This window comes from Notolabrus celidotus, chromosome 1 (genome assembly GCF_009762535.1).
Source record: "Notolabrus celidotus isolate fNotCel1 chromosome 1, fNotCel1.pri, whole genome shotgun sequence".
NCBI lineage: Eukaryota > Metazoa > Chordata > Actinopteri > Labriformes > Labridae > Notolabrus > Notolabrus celidotus.
The window spans coordinates 1,476,472-1,485,693 of NC_048272.1; the positions used below are offsets into that span (position 1 = coordinate 1,476,472).

General features: G+C 41.5%; 1 long non-coding RNA gene across 2 annotated transcripts; it reads right to left on the reverse strand.

The window, feature by feature from the left end:
* Positions 1–4,021: 4,021 nt before the first annotated feature.
* On the reverse strand, positions 4,022–7,662 carry LOC117818704. Of its 2 annotated transcripts, XR_004632390.1 has the most exons (3): positions 7,516–7,662; positions 4,557–4,614; positions 4,022–4,469 (listed from the first exon to the last, which is right to left on the reverse strand). It is a non-coding gene; the product is annotated as an uncharacterized LOC117818704 (long non-coding RNA). The 2 variants fall into 2 exon arrangements; XR_004632389.1 differs by lacking the exon at positions 7,516–7,662 and having other exon boundaries at positions 4,557–5,018.
* Positions 7,663–9,222: the final 1,560 nt, after the last annotated feature.

Genomic DNA, 9,222 nt, shown 5'->3' on the forward strand with positions numbered 1-9,222 from the left:
TATTTTAAACCACTTCTAGAAATGTTTAAAATATCAAACTGAAGGTTGCGCTGTTGTACTGAATATCAGTATATTGATTTACAAGTGACAGGTGTGCTGATATTCAAGACAACTACACAACTTATATGTGTTATTGCTTAACTGATTTTTATATGATGCTTGAGCATAAAGAAAATTGAATAAATAAGCTCAACAAATGTGTTCTCTAACTAGTGTAATCAGGATCTTTAATACTTACCAAGCTGTCAGTGTACTGCACCACCCAGCACTCAATTTCTGACTGTCTGAAGACAAAAGCAGAAATGAAATGATCCCTTACCTTGCAGATGCAGAAGGAGTTTATTGATCATTCAGGGTGAACACACAAACAGGTTGTAACAGATGAGTTGTAGACATGGGGAGATGTTTTTCATCCAGATGCATTTCCTTCTACTTCAGGGCTGGAGCTAGAAGCTAAGAACTCATACATCTTCATTTCCTTTGCAAACTCTGATCATTAACTTGAGTCGAGCTTTGCTTGTCCCAGCAGCAACGGGAGACCCAAGCTCTGTGATGTACGACGGCCATTACCGCCTCCGAGGAGGCAGCAACCATTTGAAAATGCCAGTCAGAAAACAAATAAACATCCATATGCAAACCCTGTCACGTCTCAGCTGTATGTGCTCCATCTGCTCTCTCTCCACATGATAAACTCCTGAAATTTCATTTGGATGTCTCTGTCTGTTTGAGTTCACTTCAACGCTCCAGTAAGTCTGTTCTTACGCCCTGATCCATCAATCTCTGTCCCACTCAATCTATCACCCTGTAAGTGTAAAAATCTATTTGAGATTTTGCCAAAAACACCAATAGAATAGTAAACACAATCCATTATGCTTCCTGGTGAGTCAACAAGTTTAAGTCTCACTACTCTTTCAATACAAATTGAAAATACTCAGGATTGCAAATGCCAGTAAGGCAGTTTGGTCAGTAGTCAGAAGTCTTAAGACATAAAAATCTCAACAAACACTGAGCTTGATTTCACATATAGTAGAGGCATTACGGTGCTCTGAGGAGGCTCTTTGATTTGATGCTTGATTCATGTGGCACCAAAGTCTTCTTGAAAACAAATGACACCCCTATCAGCATGCCTGCCTTATAATTAATATAACTGTGAGCATGCTGACATCTTAAAGGGATAGTTCAGTTTTTTTTTAAGTGGGGTTGTATGAGTTACAGTACACTATTGCTCCTGTTAGCCACAATGAGTGTCGGTGAGCTCTTCCCCTTTAATGAGAAAATTCCCAGAGGACCGGCTGGTAAGCTAGGTTACAATTCTCAGCAGACGGGGCCTCCTATTTCATGTGATTTCACTAAAGTTAGGAAAATATGGTCCATGAACTCATCACGGTGCAAATGCATGCACCAGTAGAAAAAATTGGAGCCCTTCAGTTTGCCGTCAGAAACCCCCTTTGTTTTAGGACTGTTTTCAGACGCACCTCACGGTTTTCTTCCGCTGCATGAGCACGGATACACGCCGATCAGCTGTTTGGATCAACAAGCATGTAGCAGGATCAAGTAGCGGTATCGGTCTTTAGAGTGAATTAAACTCACTTTTCTGCACATTTAAAAGATGGGACGTACCTGTCTTTATCCCGGCTGTTCAAACAAGCAAACCTCCTGTAAGGCAGGGAACTCTGGATGATGACTGATGCAGACTGGAGCCGTATGTGAGCCGCTGGTATCCTCTGATTCAGAGAGGTCCTGAAGTATTGTTGTCACTAAGTCCCTCTCCTGACAGCAGAAGCTCTCTGGGTTTGTTGGCATGGGCTCACAGTTTACACACCGGCACCACCAGGTAACGTGGGATCTCTCCTGCAAACTCGTTAGCACAGAACTTTCTCCCCTCTCTTCTTCTTCATTGGTATGTTGGGTCTGCATCTGGAGTTCTTCCTCTGTAAACTCTGGTTCATAGAGGGATCCTCTTGTGTCCACAGTAAACGGCATGTCATCGTCGCTGTCAGAATCACTCATTTCTGCAGTTTGTAGTTTTTGTTCCTAAAAGTGTTTACTGCTAAAAATGCTACGTGCTTGTTGATCCAAACAGCTGATCGGCGTGTATCCGTGCTCATGCAGCGGAAGAACACCGGTCTGTGAGGTGCGTCTGAAAATAGTCCCAAAACAAAGGGGGTTTCTGACGGCAAACTGAAGAGCTCCAATTTATTCTACTGGTGCATGCATTTGCACCGTGATGAGTTCATGGACCATATTTTTTCAACTTTAGTGAAACTACCTGAAATAGGAGGCCCCGTCTGCAGAGAATTGTAGCCTAGCTTACCTGCCGGTCCTCTGGGAATTTTCTCATTAAAGGGGAAGAGCTCACCGGCACTCATTGTGGCTAACAGGAGCAATAGTGTACTGTAACTCATACGACCCCACTTCAAAAAAAACTGAAATATCCCTTTAACTGATGTTAGTCTTTTTTCTTCTTCTGTCGCTGTCAGCTTGAGTAACAGTTGACTTGAATGTTGGTGACACTAATTATAGGAAATGGCAATACATTTACTTACTGTTATGACAAAGAACTACAAAACTCTAATGTGGAAGTGCTCAAGTGACAAATAGTTCCTACAGCCCTCAAACAAGATGGCAAAAAAAAAAACACATGTAATCTTTTCAGCTGTCTGAAAGAAACTGCTTTAACAACTATGATTGCTGCAAGATTAATACATATCTAATGTGCAACAGCTTTTTACTCATACCAGTATTCTTAGATGTATAGTTATTTTTTATCTATCTCATTCAACTTGTATTTGTATTTCTAGTATTATTTTATCTTCAAATGATGTTGTAGTATTGTGACTACTTTATATCTATGAGCTGACCTGTTATCTCATCCAATATTTTTCACTGTACTGAAATTGAACTTGTGTAGACTGATGATTAGCTTTGTGGTATTGCCATGAACCCATTTTCAGAAACTGGTAACATCTGAAACGCAGCCCTTCTGGAAAAAAAATGTCACTATAGGTAAATCATCTTTTATCCTACATAATTCTGAAAGAAGAAGAGAACAAGAGACACAGAAACACAGTGAAAGCCTGGCTCAAAGAGGATTTCTACACCAGAGGAAGTCATAAAAATCATCAAAAAGAAAATCCCTACTGTTTCACAGATACACACTGTGAGCATCTGCACCGCCACTGAACAAAGCCTTGCACTACCAACTGAATAGTGAGGTCTAATCCCATTATACTCTCTCTTTGAGTCCAGTTTCGCACAGCACAGAATCACACACACACATATGCACATAGGCTTCCACATCAGAAGGACAGCCATTCATGAACACGTGTGGATAATTAAAAAAAACACAGAGTGTTTGTAGTGATTATGCTTTTATGAGGAAGAGTTGCAGGCAATTTACATAAATGTGTATGATGTGTTTAGTATTTAATTCTTTTAAAGAAATGGTTCAGTGTTTGGTGTAGTTTTAAAAGTGATGAAGGTGAGTCACTTCTTTCTCTTCTGTAGTTAAGCGACTTCACAGACTTACCATCCTCACCCTCCTCAGTCTGACTGCAGCATTTGGATGCGGATGACACCCAGCTCTACCTGTCCGCCAAACCCACCTCCTCTCTCCCTCCCACCTCCCTTTCTGACTGTCTTCATGACATCAGATCCTGGCTCACTAACAACTTCCTCAAACTGAACAGTAATAAAACAGAGGTCCTTCTCATTGGCACTAAATCCACCCTCTCAAAAACAAATAACCTCTCCATCCTCATTGACAACTCCTCCGTCTCCCCCTCCCCCCACATGGAAGCATGTACCTGTATGTTGGGTTGAGATAACTGGCTGCTATACCAGCTTGTTGGATCTTTACTGTAATGTAACTCTTGGCAAGCTACATGGAAATAAACAATACATACTAAGTTTAATCTGTAATCATCTGCACCAGGAATCATACATGTGTCAGTTTGTCTGGAGTGGCAGACTGAATGTACTTTGGTAATGTAAAAACAGATCAGATAACTACAGAAAGGTGTGGCAAGGTAGCAAAAAATCTTTTATTCATAAAGATAAAGATTGTACATTAAATGCATGCTCTTACAAAAATCATTATTCTTTTCTTCCTACTTCTGCTGTCTCTTCAATTCCATGCAATGTAAAATCCTTGTCATCACTTTGTCTTCTTCTTCTTTGATTCTTTTTTATTTTTAGGCTCTTTTGTACTCCTCCAAGGCAGGAAGTTATAGGAGACCAGAGCTGTGATGAGGTACGTAGCCATGCCAGTGTATCCTCCCAGCACCAGACACAGCGGCTGAGCCAACACAAACAGGCAGAACACATTCATGGATGCATGGTCATCCAGCTCCACCAGATCGTCCTGCGTCGCTTTCATCACTCCAAAAAAATAAATCAGAGCCACCGCCGGATAGAAGGCCAACTCCACCATGGTGCTGAAGACAGGATGCTGACACGCACTGCAAAGCCTTCAGATTTAACATGAGCACATGTGTTGGAAGGTAGTTTATAAGATTCACTGAAGCACTGAAGCAGAGTATTTCAGAGACACTCACCCAGATGAGACTCTCACACACGCTCAGACAGAAATCCCTCTGAAGTGTGAAGGTGGATCTGACAGGAAAACAGACTCAGACCTTTGATCCATCATACCAACTCTGTCAAACATTGTCCACCTCACGTGCTCCTTATCAGGACACTTGACCATTACACACTCATGATAAAAATCTTACTTACTTACTTACTAATAAAGCCAATCGTGCAATCGTCTTATGTCAATATACCTGATTGACCTTCATTCTTCAAAGAATGGGTGAGTCAGGGTGTGAGAATTAAATGGAATCTTAAAAATGTATAATGTTGTTAAACCTTGAAAATTACACTGCTATTAATTCTCATATCCACTCATAAACATCAGTGTAGAGCCAGGGCAGTTGTTCAAAAGATGTAATGTGGATAAGAATGATCTGGATTTTGAAGTCCACCTTTTGGTTAACCAGGATCAGATTAGCCGGCTTATTGTCTCTGTCTTTAAAAGCAAAACTGGAAAGGATCAACCTCATCCAGATTCAAAAATGCCTGCAGGAAACCTTGAAATAAAAATGATTGCACTGCCTGGAAGAATTTATTTTATTAAGCCTTTGACAGAGCTAGGCTAGTTGTTCCCTGCGTTCCAATTCTTTTTGCTAAGCTAATTCTCTATTGGCTGCAGCCTAATATTTAGTGGGTACATATTTGTGAGTGTCAACACTTTCATCTTTTGATAAGAAAGCACAATTTTTTCTCAAATTTTGCAACAATACCTGGATAGCAAATGCCATTGTTGTATAGGGGAGAATGGGGTTGGTTGTCACACTCGTTATATCTCGCCACCAGGGGGCACTGTCTCTCAAATTGGGGTATGGACATTTCCAGAATTAGGATCAGAGCTCACCTACATAGTCTTCTCTGGAGTAAGACAGCTGAACTTGAGGTGAGAGGACTTTTTGTGTTTTTCATGTCAAATTGTAAATATTCAGCTCCTCAGTATTTTTCTTCTAGGCTTTTAAACGATGGGTTTATAACAAAACAAGTGTTACCCTTACAAAGTGTGAGGGGAAAGCTATAGTTTAGATTTTTATTAGCTAGCTAACTAATTGTTAGATGGTTGTTAGCCTTGATGCTAGCAAAAAATTCCAGTTGGGGTTGGTCGTCAGATTCACTTTGGGGTTGGTTGTCACATGAAACAACCAATCCCTATGTTGGCAAAATCATGCATGATGTGCAGACCCTACATTTACCATCACTGTAACTCAGACAGTGACTGCATGTAGCCTAGTTGAGTCGGCCATTATTGTTCGGCCTATTTGTTTTGTTCTTTATGTTGTTATATAGGCTGGCCTAAAGATGTGTTTCCTGTTCATGTTCCTTGATCAGTTTATGTTAACAAGCATTAAGTTATGTAGACCTATCACTTGTCAGTGCAATTAAACTTTCAAATTTAGTTCTGCCTTCTTGACTTTTAAGAAAGATTTTTCCCATTAAAATACCATTGTGACAACCAACCCCATAGTGTGACAACCAACCCCATAGTGTGTGACAACCAACCCCATAGTGTGACAACCAACCCCATAGTGTGACAACCAACCCCATAGTGTGTGACAACTAACCCCATAGTGTGTGACAACCATCCCCATAGTGTGACAACCAACCCCATAGTGTGTGACAACCAACCCCATAGTGTTACAACCAACCCCATAGTGTGTGACAACCAACCCCATAGTTTGTGACAACCAACCCCATAGTGTGTGACAACCATCCCCATAGTGTGTGACAACCAACCCCATAGTGTGTGACAACCAACCCCATAGTGTGTGACAACCAACCCCACAGTGTAAGACAACCAACCCCATAGTGTGTGACAACCAACCCCATAGTGTGTGACAACCATCCCCATGGTGGTCGACAACCAACCCCATAGTGTGTGACAACCAACCCCATAGTGTGACAACCAACCCCATAGTGTGTGACAACCAACCCCATAGTGTGACAACCAACCCCATAGTGTGTGACAACCATCCCCATGGTGGACGACAACCAACCCCATAGTGTGTGACAACCAACCCCATAGTGTGTGACAACCAACCCCATAGTGTGACAACCATCCCCATAGTGTGTAACAACCATCCCCATGATGGGGTTGGTTGTCACAATGTGTCAAAGTGTCTTTGATAGTTAATTGCCTTTTTGTTACAATGAGTTGGAAAATGAGAGGGATTTCAAGCCAACACCTTAAGCTTCAATTTAATGTAGGAATGACTATTGAAAGATGTTTTGATGATGAGCTATCACCAAAACAGTAAAAAGTGACAACCAACCCTGTTCTCCCCTACTTGTAAGACAGACCCCTAATCCAAAAGTCTGATAAAATAATTGAAGTTGTATTGAAATTATGATAATATTCATTTTTTTTTGGAGTCGTTAAAACATGATGTAGGTCTAACAAAATGTGTAACTATGCACAAGTGTCACCTGTTAGCGTCTCATACTCTGTTTAATTAATTTACAGATGTGGCCACAGTCTCCAAGGGGCTTCGGCAGGCGGATATAATTAAATGAAGGCAGTGTGTAACTGTGCCATCATCCACAGTGCTGACATTAAGCAGCCAGTGAACACAGTGCTCACTGCTGAGTCCCTGGTGGAAACTCTGCCTGCAGGAAGCTCTTTGCTAGTCTTGTTAATTTCAACATTCAAATTCTGCCACCTTACATGCACTTATTAGCAGAGAGGTAAACTTACTCAACATTTGCCTCACTGAAAGGGACTGAGAGGAGCAGAGCACGCCAGGCAGCTTCTCTGGGTGTATCAGAGTGAACTTTTCTTGGAAGAGAAGCTACTGTATCATTAAACTTTAAGAAGCTGGGTATCTAATAAAGGACAGCAGAGCTAAGTGATAAGTAAAAGGAAGATTATGAATCATTTAAGAGCTTGTGTATCCTCTACCTGTGCAGGATATGTGTTGCTATTTTTATTACCCTTCCTTGCAGCTGTAATCCAGCATCCAGGTTCCTGAATCTTCTCTGCTGCAGCCTGAGGGAGCGCTGGGCCGTTAGCCAGTCAATCAGCCACCCAGGTTGCTGCAGCCTCACATAAACACAGCATGTACACTGTGTGTCTGTCTATGCGCCCCTCTGTCTGTTTGTCTGTGGATCTCACTGCAATCATTTATGAAAGGTCTCTCCACGATGTTTTGCTGCCTCAGGAGGGGTTTGATTCTGGATTAGAGCACCGGGCTGCAGAGCTGGATTACACTCTGGGAGGGAACATGCGGGCCCCTTTGAACAGTGGTTTATCAAACCTCCCACTGCTCTGCATAAGTCTCAACTCACTGCTGCTTCTGTAAGCTGCAACAAATGGGCATCACTGAAATACAGAAAAGTATTTAATTGTTTTCAATCTGAAAATCTTTTTTATTTAAATGCTTTACATTCCAAATCAAATACCTGTGATTGTACATTGACCTTATTTGCTAAACTGATGTTAGTGACAGATGTGAACATGCATTTATTGGTAAAAGTCTTGTATGCATTGAGTTTAAAGGGATAGTTTAGGTTTGTACTAAAAAGGATGCATGAAGTTCTTTTTAAAAAGAACTGTATTTGTTGCAGTAGACAACGATCAGCACAGTTACAGTATGGAGAAATTGTCCTGAGTTCCCACACCGAAGCAAAACCAAGCTCAGAGAAGAGTTTAGACGTATTTAGAAAGATCTTATAATGAATAAAAACAGGTTAAAGCTAGGGTTGGCAGTTTTGGAAAACTAGCATGAATTTGAATATAGCATGTCTTCAGGACTCTGTGTAACCCCTCCACCCCTTCCCCTCAGACGTCCCTCCCTCACATGCATGAGCGCCGCTGATTCATGACCATATGATGGTGACTGATTCAAAACCGGTCCTCAGCAAAACATTATCATAGTGAAAGTTAAAAACACAAACAAACATGGCTGCTGTTAGCACTCATAACTGTCATGCTAGCATTATCCAGTTGTACTGGTGACACGATATCAGGAGAAAAGTTATAACACATATATAATACTGTAACAGCTCTACTGTTTGTTAAACCTGTTCAGTGTAGATGTTCTTAATTCCTACAGTGTTGACAGTCAGTGAAGGCATCAGGAGAGGTGCAGAGAGGAGAGACAAGAGGAGAAGTTCTTCATTCATTCAAACATTGATTGTTGTTTTGTTGGTTGGCGTGATCACGGCCGACAGTGACCGGTTATTAAAGATCAACGTTTTGAGAGCTTTTTAGACTCTGATCCGGACTACAGTCCTGAGCAAAGCACCTCATCGGGTCAGAGGGGACAGGCCTGAGGTCGAGGGAGAGGGGCAGTCAGTAGAGTCAGGGGAAGCAGAGGCAGGGGACGGGGAGTGAACGCCGGGGAAATGTACGCTCTGCAGGAGGCGGGCAGAACGACAGGACGGGATTTGATTGGTTTAAAATTTTGGACCCCAAAAACAGTGATTGGTTGGTGTTTTCCCAGGTTTACTCCGGCTGTAGATAGCAGCTTTTTTTCACTCTTTTTTAAGAACACATTATGTATTGATTACCATCAGGACATAAAGATCATTTTACCAGTATAACAAAAAGTGGATCTAAATCTGACTACCAACCTCAGCTTTAAATGTAAGTTACACAACTGTTTTACTGCTTGATGTTAGAGAGCTCTTTCCACTGGT